Raw genomic sequence first — 14,189 nt, forward strand, 5'->3', positions numbered from 1 at the left:
GAACTCAACTAGTAATAAATTCATTTGCATTTAACCTAATATATTCTAAAAAGAACTGAAAAATACTGGCAACCAACAGTTAAATTAATCGGCCACGAAAAATTTTACTTATTTAATTAATATATTATTACAAAAAAACCTCGTCTGAGCGCCTTTACGGGATTGTTATATAGTATTATACATAAGAAGTTTTCTTCGTCAAAAGGAATAAAGCATTTTTGCCGGGGTAAAAAAAGAAGGACGTTATCAATTCGATCTTATTTTTTATATGAATGAACACTTCGATGATTTTGATAGGGGTTTTTTTATTTGATCAATAATTTATCGAGGGTGGTCTTATTTTTTATTTCTTGTTTTAAATTAAATCCACTTCAAGAAATGTAAAATTGGAATAAAGGGTAGAAAACTAGTAGTTTTATCGTTTGTTTTTTTTTTATAAGAAATTCAATAGATTCATTGTGGGCTAACCAAAGAACGACATACATTTTTTTAATGTCAAATAGGTAGGTTGACTAACAAATTGGCCACTTGTATGGGTAAGCGGTCACCACTTCCTTTAGTCATTGGGACTGTAACAAATATTAATCGTTTTTCACATTACCAATGTGCCATCAACATTGGGAAATAAGATGTTATGTCCCTTGTGTCTGTAGTTACACTGTCTCACATATCCTTCAAACCGTTATGGAATACTACTAAGTATTACTGTTTGGTGGTAGAATATAATACGATAAAGTGTGTCTCACCTACCACCAAGTAGAGTAAAATACACCCATTAAAATAAGAATATATGTGAAAATTATGGCATTCGTCACTTATTGTGTGTATATTCCTCGATATCTTTGCTCTGTCTATATTCACACAGCCCAAAATAGGACTTTTATGTTTTTAGCGTTCATGTTTGTATGTAAGTTTCTTTATAACACCATAAACTTTGAAATTAAAGAACAGATTTGGTAATTGGATAATGCTATTACTTCATTCATTCAGGGCAGTCGTGTTTTTGAATTTTTAATGTAAAAACCTGATTATATTAAACGATAGATGAAAGCTTAACGATAGTCCCATTTAAATAATAAGATAAACTCAACCACTAAGGATGTTAAACTATGTACCTATACTTCTATAAACAACTCGGGTTCATTTGAACAGCGCGTTCAAAAGAGCGTGCCGATATATAATATAAAAAAAAACTACAACACTTATTTAATACTAAAATAAATCTATTTATTTAAATACAAATATTAAAACTGAATTTAAATTTGTACACAGGTAAACTAAAAACTTAAAAATACTATTTATATATTTATGATACCTAATCAGTCCGTGTTAATAGATAAGTTTACTTTACGTTGAATTAGCGGACAGGACATAAAAAATAAAAAAAATAAAAAAGTGTGTTTTTTTTTATCAATTGTTTATGAATTGTTATACAATTTAATGAGAATGTTATACGATTATCCTCTAAAATTAAAACAATAAAAAAATAAAATATAAATGCTTTTAACAGTAATAATTAATATGGAATAGGTTTATGCTTGCCTTAGCCAGAGCAATGTAGAATACGCAAAGTTTGTATAAAACTTGCAACTTACACGTTAAGCAATAATGTAACCACCTACAACGTTAATTAAGACGAAATCTTCTTTAAGGATCCAGTCATTAAAAAGCAACATTTATCTTACAGGCAATATATTATATCCGAGATAACGCATTAGCTGATAGGCGATAGAAGTAATTACATCCTATCCAGCTACGCTACAATTCTAGTGAATTATTATGTTTTCACTTGCGAAATGTCTTTGTTTACGCTATACATATTGTTAAGTGCACATAATGTTACAACCCAGTACTAATAAATGGCGTTAATCGATAGTTTAGCATTTCTGAAACGGACAGGCAATATCAATGGTACTGTGCACATAACGTGGTTTAGATTTCATAATGTTTTGTATACATATTGTTATATTCATTAAAGTTATGTGAACGTTTGACTTTGAGTCTCGTTTCGTTTATCGTTTGATCATCTGATTACATCAAGTTTTGAGTTTGGACGTGTTACATTCACAGAATAAATAATGATTTTCACATAATACAAACAGTTTTAATTCATGAAAAGGTTTGCTTTATTACTAACTTATTTTAATTTATGATCTAGTTCGGCGGCTGGGCTAATAGGCCATCTGATGGTAAGTGGCCACCACTTCAAATAGACATTTGCACTGTAAGAAATATTAACCATTTCTTATATAGCCAACACACTGCCAACCTTGGGAGTCCCTTGTGCGTGCAGTAATACTAGCTCATTCATCTGTCGAACCGATACACAAAAATGCTTAGCATTGCTGTTTGTCGGTACAATATGTAATGTGTGAGTAGGTGTTACCTACTAGACGAGCTTGCACAAAACTCTACCACCATGTTAAACTATATCCTAGATATTTTTATGTTTAGTTATAGTATACGTTTAATATTGACAAGAGTAAGCTCATTGAACTATAAAATGCAATATTTATGCATAGACTATATTCATGGAAATCAAAAGGTACCTTCCGGTTAATAGTATGGATTTATACTGGCCTGGGCTATTTGGGTAACTCATCAGTTATTCTAACGCTAAACATCAATACTCTGTATTGCCGTGTTCCGGTTTGTCCGGTTCCGGGGCCAGTTATTAATGATCATAGATGTTATGAGCATTAAGCTGCTTCACCAACAAAAAAATAATTTGAAACTTTGTTTTTTTTATATTTTTTATGACTTTTGAAGAAATGTAAAAATTAGAAAAATAATTGACAACAATTTCCATGGTGGTATTGCATTGACGGTGTAAGGAGATATGTCCCATAGACACTAGGTCTATGAATAAAAATAATTTATTTCGTCACGAAACTTACGAAATTAAAAATGGACCACAAGTCTAAAATTTATTTATTGCCAATGTAAATTGTTAATATGAGTAAAATCAATAGTTGAATATATAGGGTTGCAATTTAAAACTGAAAAACATTCACATATTTTTAATTTATTTGTTATTAATATACATTTGTCTTGATGAAAGGGCTTTGTGCAAGTGCATTTCCTACCGTCAAATAGCGATACTAATTGTTGTTGTTTTCCAGTTTGAAGGGTGAGTGAGCCAGCGTGACTACATACACAAGGGACGTAACATTTTAGTTTCCAAAGTTGGTGTTGTAAGGAATGTTTAATATTTTTCTACATTAAATTTAAGAGTCAGTGATTTGTCTATCAAAAACATTTTTGTTTTTTAAAAGCTCATTACTGTCAGCAAAACACAGTTCGCTGTCATTCTTCTACGAAGATATAATACTTTGAATCGGTTATTTTTCGAAGAGAAAAACTGAAAAAGCCCTAGAAATTAAAGTTTAGAATATTCACATTCTTTTTTACAATATAAAAAAGGCCTTCTAATGGTATCAGAGTCTATGGCAAGATAGTTATTATCATATACGTTAATTACTCAGCTATTCTCGAATATATATCTAAAAAATATCAATGAAAATTAATAAAGTTTTCGATAAAATAATATAAGATATTTTTTTAAATTATAAAGTAAAGTTATAAAAAATAATTATTTTTTTAATTAAATAACAAAGTCATTTGTTATAATGTGTTTTATTATTTAGTAACCCTAGTCATGATTGAGACTCGAGACCATAGATCGTCGCCCTCGCAATTACGTTGTGCTGGAGTGTTTTTATCTGGAGATTAATAATAGCTGGCTGCACTAACGTTGCCGAGAAAAAAGTATCCGAACAACTTCATGATTCTTTTCAATTTCAATGTACAATTTAAGTAAGTATCAGCGTTTTGAATTGATATTTTGCTCATGCATAACAAACACACATAATAAAAAAACTTTAAAATTTTCCAATTCATTTTATTTTTTATTAAAATTTCTAGGATTAACGTACTTCTTTTAATTCAGTATATGCTTAATGTATATAAGATTACTATTTAGTAACACCTTGATCATTATCTTTATAAAATATGAAAAAGACAGAATACAAATTTTTGGTAGTGTGACAGCATGTGTCTTTTGTTAATACATACAAAGTTCTATCACTTTAACTATTGATTTAATTTAATATTGACGTATGCTACTATTTACCTACCTCATTTTTCTTTGTGCTTTTGATTTTCATTTTTCACTACTATGTTTAGAGCCCTCCATCTGCTTTTATTTTATAATCGGCAGCATATTGTATCCTTATTTCCAGATTTTTTATAATGTACATCATTTTAACTAAAACCAAATTATTATTTATGTTGTGCTAGCTATTTGTCTATTGTGACTATATCGACGTAAAAAGCTATAAGTTCTGTATTTTTCTATATTTATCCAGATCCCAGGCTATGACAAAATTCATTACTATAATTACTATTCGACTATTTTCAAACCATTTAGCGGTTTAAACGTGATGATGTAACTCATACTGAGTTACTTTCGCATTTAAAAAAAAAATTGTAAGCGGTTATTTACTATACGACAAAACATATATTCAATTCCTTTTTTTATATATGTCTTATTACAAAAAATATTATACGGAGTTTGAGGTTACATAAAGTTGATTGCCCATATTTAAGGCCTCAAAAAATGTATTACCCAGAGCCTTTTAAATCTGCCAAGGCACAGACTTAGAGTAAAATCTCCAAAATTAAGTTTAAACATTACATAAATTATCAGCCAGTAAATTTCCCACTACTGGTCTAAGGCCTCCTCTCCATTTGAGGAGAAGGTTTAAACATTTATTTAACAATAATCGCATATTTAATATTTAAACCGAGTTATTTGGGCCAGTACGTAGAGTAGATTTTAGGATTCGTGAGAAAGATTCTGTTGTTTTAAACTTTATTTTAGAGTTTATACTAATGATAACATAGCCCTAATATAATAATGATGTGTTTTATAGAATTAATGAATATTCTTAATGAAAAAAAGGCAATTTTATTCCAAAGATTTACTCTGTTTGCAGTAACATTATTCTTGTAACACTACATTATTACAAAAATAGAGCCTATTGTATTATATGTTTGGTCATTACTGATCAAAAACATTCACTCCTTAAATCAGATTTCAACTGTGAGCACAAACACCAATAACAATGACATCGCTCCTTGCCAGAAAATTTGAGGTATATACGACTATGTAGATAAGTCTCCGTTTATGGAAGGCCTCGTGGTACCGTAAGCCAGGCGGGTTTGACAAAGAGTCGATTCGACCGTATCTTACCATCGTTCGTGACTCATCCATCCGTACTGATTATCTCTGAGTAATGTGCCGGTGAACTCGAGAGCTCTCAAGGTTCCACGGGGCTATATCGGAATAAAAAGTTAAAAAATAAACGGATTGCTTATCTATTCGTAGTACGCCTCATATTTTGAGGAATATTCACCATGTAAGGAATGTTCACCATCCTTTTTTTACCATATAATCGGGATTAAACTACGAGTTTAATGTGGTATATTAAGAATAAGAACAAAATTATATAAAGAAATGTATGAGCGTGATTAAAAGCTAAAAATGTGGAATAGGGTTTTTCAATAGCTGTGTTTAATTGACATACATACTGTGATGGCTGTATTCTTAGTTTAATCTGTAATTTATGGCAATGATATCACTTAACTATAACAAGTTACGTATAGGATTTAACAGGAAATCTAAATTGAAAAGAAATAGTATCAAAATAAGTGTACGCTAGCACAAACGTTACGCTCGTTGCGCCTATTTTACGTTGGCCATCGTTGACTCTCCAACGTTTGGTGACGAAATTTGAGACGGCCGCTTCGGTAAATAATTAACCAATACCCGTACGTCAGAAGTACTCTAGATCAGCCCAGGAACATCGCCGCGGTTCGATAAAGTGGGCAGAAGAATCCGAAGCAGTCAATTCCACAACATCCCCCTTTTACAGACTTCGATGTTGATTATTATCACTTCATGGTATATTGTATTCTTTATTAAAAAGCATTCGTTTAAAGTTCTGGAACAAATTGTTCATATCTATTCTGACATATTAAACACCGTAATACAATTTAAATCTTCGAACATCAAGGTGATATATCTTTGTTTTTTTTTGTATATTCAGACTATTTTCAGATATTAAAATATTTTAGTGTTCCAAGAAATTCTATCGGTTGCTTTTAATAATCTGTTCGATTTTTAAACTTGGCTCTTGGCTGGAAACCGTGACCCATTCAAACTTGGCATTTGATATGCATGTCGTAACATTATACTACAGCTAAATAAGGAAGATATTAAAAACTATGAGAAAATATTTGCAGTACGCCTTTATGGTATGAAACGAAACATGTCACTGTCATTAAAATTGCCAGTTAGAGCGCTGGAATATAGCCCTGTCTATTATTATTGATTTTAATTGTTATGTATAACAATTGTTCAAAAGACTTACATTTTAAGCTTCATAGCATGATTGAACTAGGAATTATAATATAAAATCTAAATACAGAAATATTATTCGAAAATTAACCTAGATATTCTATTTACTATTATTTAAAATATAAATGTTTTATTATTACTTTTTAAGCAGTACTTATATTTTATTCTTTAATTCGTTTAAAATTAGAAATCTCTAAATTTTGGGTAATGAATAAAATGCTCTTCAACAGTGGAACAACAACATAATAGTATTATCATGGATAAACATTAATTTATTTAAATATTACAGTGATTTCTCTTTAATCTTCAGTCTATATATTTTGCGTCTTTGTGATGTAATCTTAAATCCTAAAGTGAAAAGATTCCTTTGAAATGGACTCGCTAATACCTAAAACACGAGAACTGTTACATATATCTTATTATTTACTAAGAATAGTGAAAGAAATAACTAGTGATTCGTTGGTTGTTTTTATCTGTGCGCATTCTACCTGACATTCAGAGTTTTTTCTATTTGAAGGGCTAAAGTACATAAGTGCGCAGTAAAACATTTTCATTCAATTATATTATATATTTTGTATGTAGGTATTATAAATTTAAAATTATTATAAATTGAAAGGTATGATTCTTCCTCCTACTGAATCCTTTTCCTAGTTAAGTATTATTTACATTTATTTCTATTTTAAATGCACCGATTGTGACATTAATATATTGTGAACATTATTAGATCTCTCTTGGTGTAGATTAGCATATTATGTCAAATTAATTTGAATACATACAATAAATTTTGGTTGTAATTCGGTTTAATTCAAAGAAATAATCATTTTATACAGTTATCTGTACCAGTTAAATATATTAAATATTCGATATAAAATAGTGTAGAAGCACACAAAAGTCCAACTGTACCTACCTTTAGTAAGCAAAAAAACGGTGCTTAATCGGCTCTTTGTTCCACTTTTGGCTGATTTCTAGAGGTTTTTTAAAAAATTAATACTGATTCCTTAGCATCTCTATTTCAGCATTGACTTTTAACCCTAAGCACGATTATTTTTTTTAATTTTTAAGCACGATTATCATTTGTAGCTCAAACAATAAGCGTAGCTATTTTTTTCTTAAAAAAATAAATTTAAATTATGCTTTGTAGGTATAATTATGAAATGAAAGAAATTTACATAAAATATTTAAAAAAATAAAATAGTTATAACACAATACGAACTATAATATTCCTATTTTAATTTTAAATACTGCACTACGCACCGTCTATAGTAATATTTAATTTAGATACAATGTCAGCATTCTAAAATAAAAATGTATTAAATTTATAATATCAAGCGAGACGAGCTAACTGTACAGCACATATTAGAATGCACAAGTAATAATATAATAGATATTATTATGTAATTACTTGTGCATTATTAATATTATTATAGGTAATAGAGTGCGCAAACACAACTTCAGTCTCTATTACCTAACTCTCATAATTTTTTTTTTTTTTATGACATAGGTGGCAAACGAGCAGGAGGCTCACCTGATGGAAAGTGACTACCACCGCCCATGGACATCTGCAACACCGGGGGGCTTGAAGGTGCGTTGCCGGCCTTTCAGGAAAGAGTACGCTCTTTTCTTAAAGGTTCCCAAGTCGTATCGGTTCGGAAAAACCGCCGGCGAAAGCTGGTTCCACAGAGTGCGAGGCAATATGTCTTAAAAATCGCGCTGTTGTGGATTTTCGGACATCTAGGTGATGCGGGTGATATTTGGAATTTTGACGAGATGTCCGAAGGTGAAATTCAGCAGCCAGGATTAATCCAAACAATTCCTCGGAACATTCCCCGTGATAAATTCTGTAGAAGATGCATAGCGATCCAACATCTCTACGCAAAGCCAAAGGATCAAGCAGATCGGAAAGGGCTTGATCGTCGATAATTCGAGCCGCACTACGTTGGATACGGTCAAATGGAAGGAGCTGGTACTGGGGAGCACGCGCCCAGAGGTGAGAGCAGTATTCCATGTGAGGCCGAATTTGCGCCTTGTATAGTCTTAGACGATGGGCCGACATGAAATACTGTCTTGCCTTGCTGAGAACACAGAGCTTTTTTGATGCCAATTTGGCTTTGCCTTCCAATTGACCTCGGAACTGAACGATGCTCGAAACATCGACGCCAAGTATTCCGATACTAGCTGTGGCGGCTAGCGGAATGTTCTCGAATCGTGGAGATACGACAAATGGTGTTTTTTTAGCAGTTAACGCGCAAACTTGCGTCTTTTTGGGGTTGAAATGGACTAGGTTTAACCGACCCCAGTTCGAGACTTTGTTCAACGAAGACTCGATTTCAGACACAAGTTTGTTCCGGTTTTCTTCGACGTTTTCCCGTGAAATATTAGCACGGCCGGTGTATGAGGTGTCTACGGTGCTGTCGTGTGCATAGCAGTGAATATTACTGTTTTGCAACAAGTCATTGATATGCAGAAAAAACAGAGTGGGTGATAGAACGCAGCCTTGTGGAACACCAGCATTGACGAACTTTAAGTCAGAGCATGCACCGTCGACAACGACCTTGATGCTCCGATCTGCCAAAAAACTGGTAATCCAATTGCATAATTTCCCGGGAAGCCCATAGGAAGGAAGCTTCGAAAGAAGCGCTTTGTACCACACGCGATCGAAGGCCTTCGCTATGTCCAGACTGGCTGCTAATGCCTCCCCCTTGCTCTCAACTGCTTCCGCCCATCTATGAGTAAGGTAAACTAGAGGATCACCGGCTGAGCGACCCCGACGGAAACCGTACTGACGGTCGCTAATCAGCTGGTACTCCTCTAGGTACCGCAGGAGCTGACAGTTTATAATGGACTCCATTATCTTGGAGAACAAGGAGGTGATGGCTATAGGCCTATAATTGGACGGGTCTGAGCGGTTGCCCTTTTTAGGGATCGGATGCACCAAAGCAGTCTTCCAGGAGTTCGGGACGACGCCGAATGTATAGGATTGCCGGAAAAGACGCGTTAAGACCGGCGCCAACTCGGGAGCACAAGTCCGTAGCACGATTGGAGGAATGCCATCGGGTCCACTCGACTTATGAATATCCAAGGAAAGAAGTGCTTTACGAACTGCACTTTGCCGGAATTTAACCTCCGGCATCGTGGTATCACACCGCGGGATTGTTGGTGGTGACTTTCCTCGGTCATGACTGCCAATGACTCACCGTCCTTGTGCAGAGATGGTAAGGAAGGCTGACAGAAATTCCCTAAGACAGCCTTGGCGAGAGACCAGAACACACGTGTTCCTGAAGGGAGGCGCACCAGTCTCTCGCCAATTCTGCCAATGTACTCCGTCTTCGCCTTAGCGATCACGTTTTTGAATGACCTAGAGGCAGAGTTATATTCCTTTCTGAATGCGCTAGTATTTATTTTACTTACTAACATTATTTATTTAGCCCAGTCTTGGTAGCGTTCCCATTTTCGGCGCGAAAGCGAATTATCTGATGGGACGGCAAATCCTACTACGACCGGAAAGAATTCAGGAGCATAACCAATGATTACGTATTTTCCGAGACGTGGGAGAGTAAAAGATGCCAAACTTGAAGAGAGTTGCTACTGATAATTACTAATTACTTATTTTGGTCGGATCGAGTCCTGGGCTTGGGCCCAGAGTGATAACAGAGAATCCGCAGCTTCACCCGCGTGGAATTCAGCTTGTCACGAACATTCATCTTGCTATTTTAACTTTTAGGGTATGTTTTAATAATAATAACACATATTTAAATTATAGACATAAATAAGACTGACTGTTGAACTGCTACGCAAAAAATCGACCCTACGGTATGGTTCACATTTGTATCTTTTATAACAAAGGAAACCTCATACAAAATAATGTCTCCTTCGATATAAATCATTAGGTATATGGTTAAGTATTATTAAGACAAAAAGTTTAAATGACGATATGTTTGAATATCTACGTCGTCACTTACCTAAATAAATGAATTTATACAATACTTTCTTTAAACAGTAACATTACTTAATTTATAAAGTTTCAGCCTCCTCTCTTTTTAATTTATAGGGGAAATTGCTAGAATACCTTTATATAACTGCTTGTTATTTGTACTGATGAGTCAAGTATTAGTATTCATTTATATTGAATATTGACACTAAGTAAGTTAACATTATATGGGGCTTTACTGTATTTCATATAACTACACTTGACAGTATTTTATAACTTTTTTCAGTAGGCATCATACCCATTAGCACATCTTTAAAATGAAGAAATTGAACACGACTTGAAATCTTAACAGACAGACAGAGTTACTAGAGCAATTATAATATTAGTATAGATATCATAGGTATTAAAGGTCGTAGATAAATTAGAAATAAGCTTAAAACGATGTTAGTAATTACCCATTATTCAGTATAAACCAATAAAATTTAAAATTACAATATAATTTAAACTTTTTTTGTAACCACACAGCAGCGATGGCAGTATTTGAAGTATCGCAGCCCTACAGGCGAAGCGTTAAAAACATCTAGTAATGGCTAGAGGTTGTATCTTAAATCTCGAAGAATGCGCGTTACATGAAGGTTTATATCGTATTGTGGACAATGGTGGATAATTATAGGTCTGTGTGTGGGCGGCTATCGAGCGCACAGCTCTCCCTATCGCTGTATCTAACCTCACTAATGAGTCATAAATTATCTATTTTTTTTTTTATAAAATAAATCTTCTATATTATAGATAAAAAATGGTAATCATAAAACAATTATTATTCTTAATTTTCGGTTTTTATACTAATCATTTGCAAACATAGTATTTGACGAACAAAATAAGTACACTTTATTTGAATAAACGCATTAAATGAAGTAACGATTTTAAAAATTACAATACGAATGACAAATGAAATTTTGCTCGATAGCTTATAATATCTTATTTGTTAGTAATATATTTAGTTATATCTTATTAAGTACATTGAAAACGAAGATGGTTTTGTCAGCCACCTGCGATCCCTTATACGAAATTAATAAGATTGACCGTTGACGGATACGTTAAGGATGAGAGCTACTTAAAATAATGATACGGTGTTGATCAATATATTGTCTAAGCCTATACATATAGTTAGTAAGTAAAATAAAACGTTACTTCAAATCACAGCGCTAAAAATATAAGTCGACTAGAACGTTAAACACTATTGGGGCATATACGGTCCTCGTTATCCAAAAACTTTTCAAATCGTCATTCCTTCTTCCATCTCCTACCTTTTTTCATTAAATTACATATTATATATTTTTGTGCTATCTAATTATCAATATAATTTTTAAGCTCTCAATTTTTTGCAATCATATATTTACAATCATATAATCAATATTATAAGTAGTTTTTTTGTACATTTTAGTATTTATTTTTAATTAACTTTTCATACTAATTTTATAAAGAATAAAATTAGTATGGAAAGTATAGAACTTGAAAATATTTAAGAAATAAAATAAGGAATTCATTATACAATGCTAGTAATAGTGAATATTCGTTGAAGTCAATCAAGGCTTATTGCATTACCTATTATGTAAGTAGCGCTCCGTCGTTTATTCAAATTGCCTAACACCAATCGTGATTGTATGATGATCCATATTTAATCAGTAGTTTGCATGAAAATAATAATAAATAATAGGTACTTACATATATATTATTCCGTAAAAAATCACTACTTAACCATTAATATTTACATTTTAGTCGGTCTAAATTACCTCACTTCTAAAGTTACATACCACTGAATATGTTTTAACATATTGCATAATATATACATTTAATAGCTGTTTAATTTGTCATATCTTATTCTTTAAAAAGTAAAAAAGTAAAAAACGTCGTTGGAAAAGTATATCCTTTACTGAAGTCGGCTAAAAAAGATATTTCTTTTGCAAGAAAGTATATATAGTCCCGCAAATTACACAAAATCTTTATGTGTCGGCCCACTTTGTACTTATGTATGGAATACTGCACGAGTACCAGGTAGATGTTCATACATTCTGTTATAAGTACAAATACGAGGAACATTTTGAAGAATATTCGTAATTTGAAGAACACTGACCACGAGGTTATTTTTTTACAGCAACTTTAAACAAGTTGCTGTAAAAAAATAACCTACTATTTAAAATCAAGGATAACCAATTATTTAATAAATTAATAGTTAAAGGTAAATTACATCTTTACTAATTATCATCGAAGACTTTCTTTTAAAATTAAAAGTACAAGTAGACATTAAAAAAGACATACAAAAAGAGTTGCGTTGAGAAAAAGTTGTTTTATTTGAATAAATATCCAGCCTGTTTGTATGGACGCTCCTATCTAGGTTTGTCCTTGGGTAACACGTGTAACTGGCTTGTATTTAACTTACGGATTGACTTACAATAGAGTCAAGAAGTCAGCCTGAATTTCTGTGAAATCATAACGAATAAAAAAATATTGACTACCCAAGCTATACACTATAGAAGTGTTTCATTGATGGGGTGTTAGGGGCCATCCATTAAATGGATACGCGAGTCGATTTTGGAGTTTTTCGACGAGCCCTTAGTAATATGTCATGAAATTTTACTCGAGCACCTAAGCTCACATGAGATTTTTCGATTCGAACAATGAATACTTAAATAGGAACTAGGTACTAAAATTCTAATTCAGTCAACGGAGACTCTGTGCTTTTAATAGTAACTACTAGAACTAACATGTCCATGTAATTTTTATGAATGTCTAGAGCTGGACCATTCCAAAAAAAAAGCTCTGCTCCTGCTCGGCCTATCACAGCGCAACCACATAAAATTTTCTTAATTATTGTTAATTCTATACAAACGTTGCTGACAAAATTTGGAACATCGCAAGTCGTTTGTTTTATGACTTAAGTATTGCTTCATATTTAAAGAAGTCGATTAAATTTGTAACGGTTCTCAATAGCTTATGCTTCACTCTTAAAGTACCTATCAGTAAATTCTGATGATTATAAAGAATATCTTTCACAATTAGGTAAATATTATACCTAGTAATACTTAGTATATTTATTTTTTGGTTTTAAAGATATGCTTATAAACGAAAAATATTGTAATATTATCCTTAAAATAAATGATATATTTTAAATTGAATCAAGGTATTTGTAATATTTTTTATTGATTGATTGATTTATAGATCTATTTCAATGCAATAAATGATATATTTATGTCAATATCGAAAGTAAGTTTCTGTACTTTAAAAATTTGAACCTTCTGTGCGATATTATATTGTGAAACTATTAAATAGTTTCATTCACAATTAAAATTATTTAGGGTTATTATTTACTAACCAAAACATAATTAAAATAAAAAGATAAGTGTAATAACCTATACAAATTTCATTATGGAATAACGTAACTATAATCTCATTAACTACACTTTTATCAAAAAAAGTATACAAAGCTTACCTTATCAGCAACAAGTATAATAGTAAACTTTTTTCATTAACAACACGAACAGTTCAATATCACTGTCTAGTCACAATTTATCACAATCAATTTATGAAATAAATGGGCTTATTATTCTACTGCCGATAAAAGCAGCTTCTTATATTTTAAGACAAACCGGCGTGGCTCGCTCTCAACGAAGCACCGCGTGCATTTCAATGGATGAAAGTGTAAACTGTGGTTTTTGTATAGTGCTCTCTCATTTCTGCGCGAACGCAAGACAAGGACTGCAGAGTCCGCTAGAATAGACTTGATTTTAGTAGCAACTTCGCCCACCATTCGTTAATCTAAAATTCTCGTATATTGTAAAT

General features: G+C 32.3%; 1 protein-coding gene across 1 annotated transcript in view; it reads right to left on the minus strand.

Annotated features, from left to right (window-relative positions):
- The window catches only part of LOC125066734 (leucine zipper putative tumor suppressor 2 homolog), a 90,564-nt gene extending 76,526 nt beyond the window's left edge, over positions 1-14,038 (minus strand). The window contains exon 1 of the mRNA XM_047674979.1: positions 13,840-14,038. The gene's annotated coding sequence lies outside the window, so the exon portion shown is untranslated. The remainder of the gene's footprint in view (positions 1-13,839) is intronic.
- Positions 14,039-14,189: the final 151 nt, after the last annotated feature.

The sequence above is a fragment of the Vanessa atalanta genome, chromosome 10, assembly GCF_905147765.1.
Source record: "Vanessa atalanta chromosome 10, ilVanAtal1.2, whole genome shotgun sequence".
Classification (NCBI taxonomy): domain Eukaryota; kingdom Metazoa; phylum Arthropoda; class Insecta; order Lepidoptera; family Nymphalidae; genus Vanessa; species Vanessa atalanta.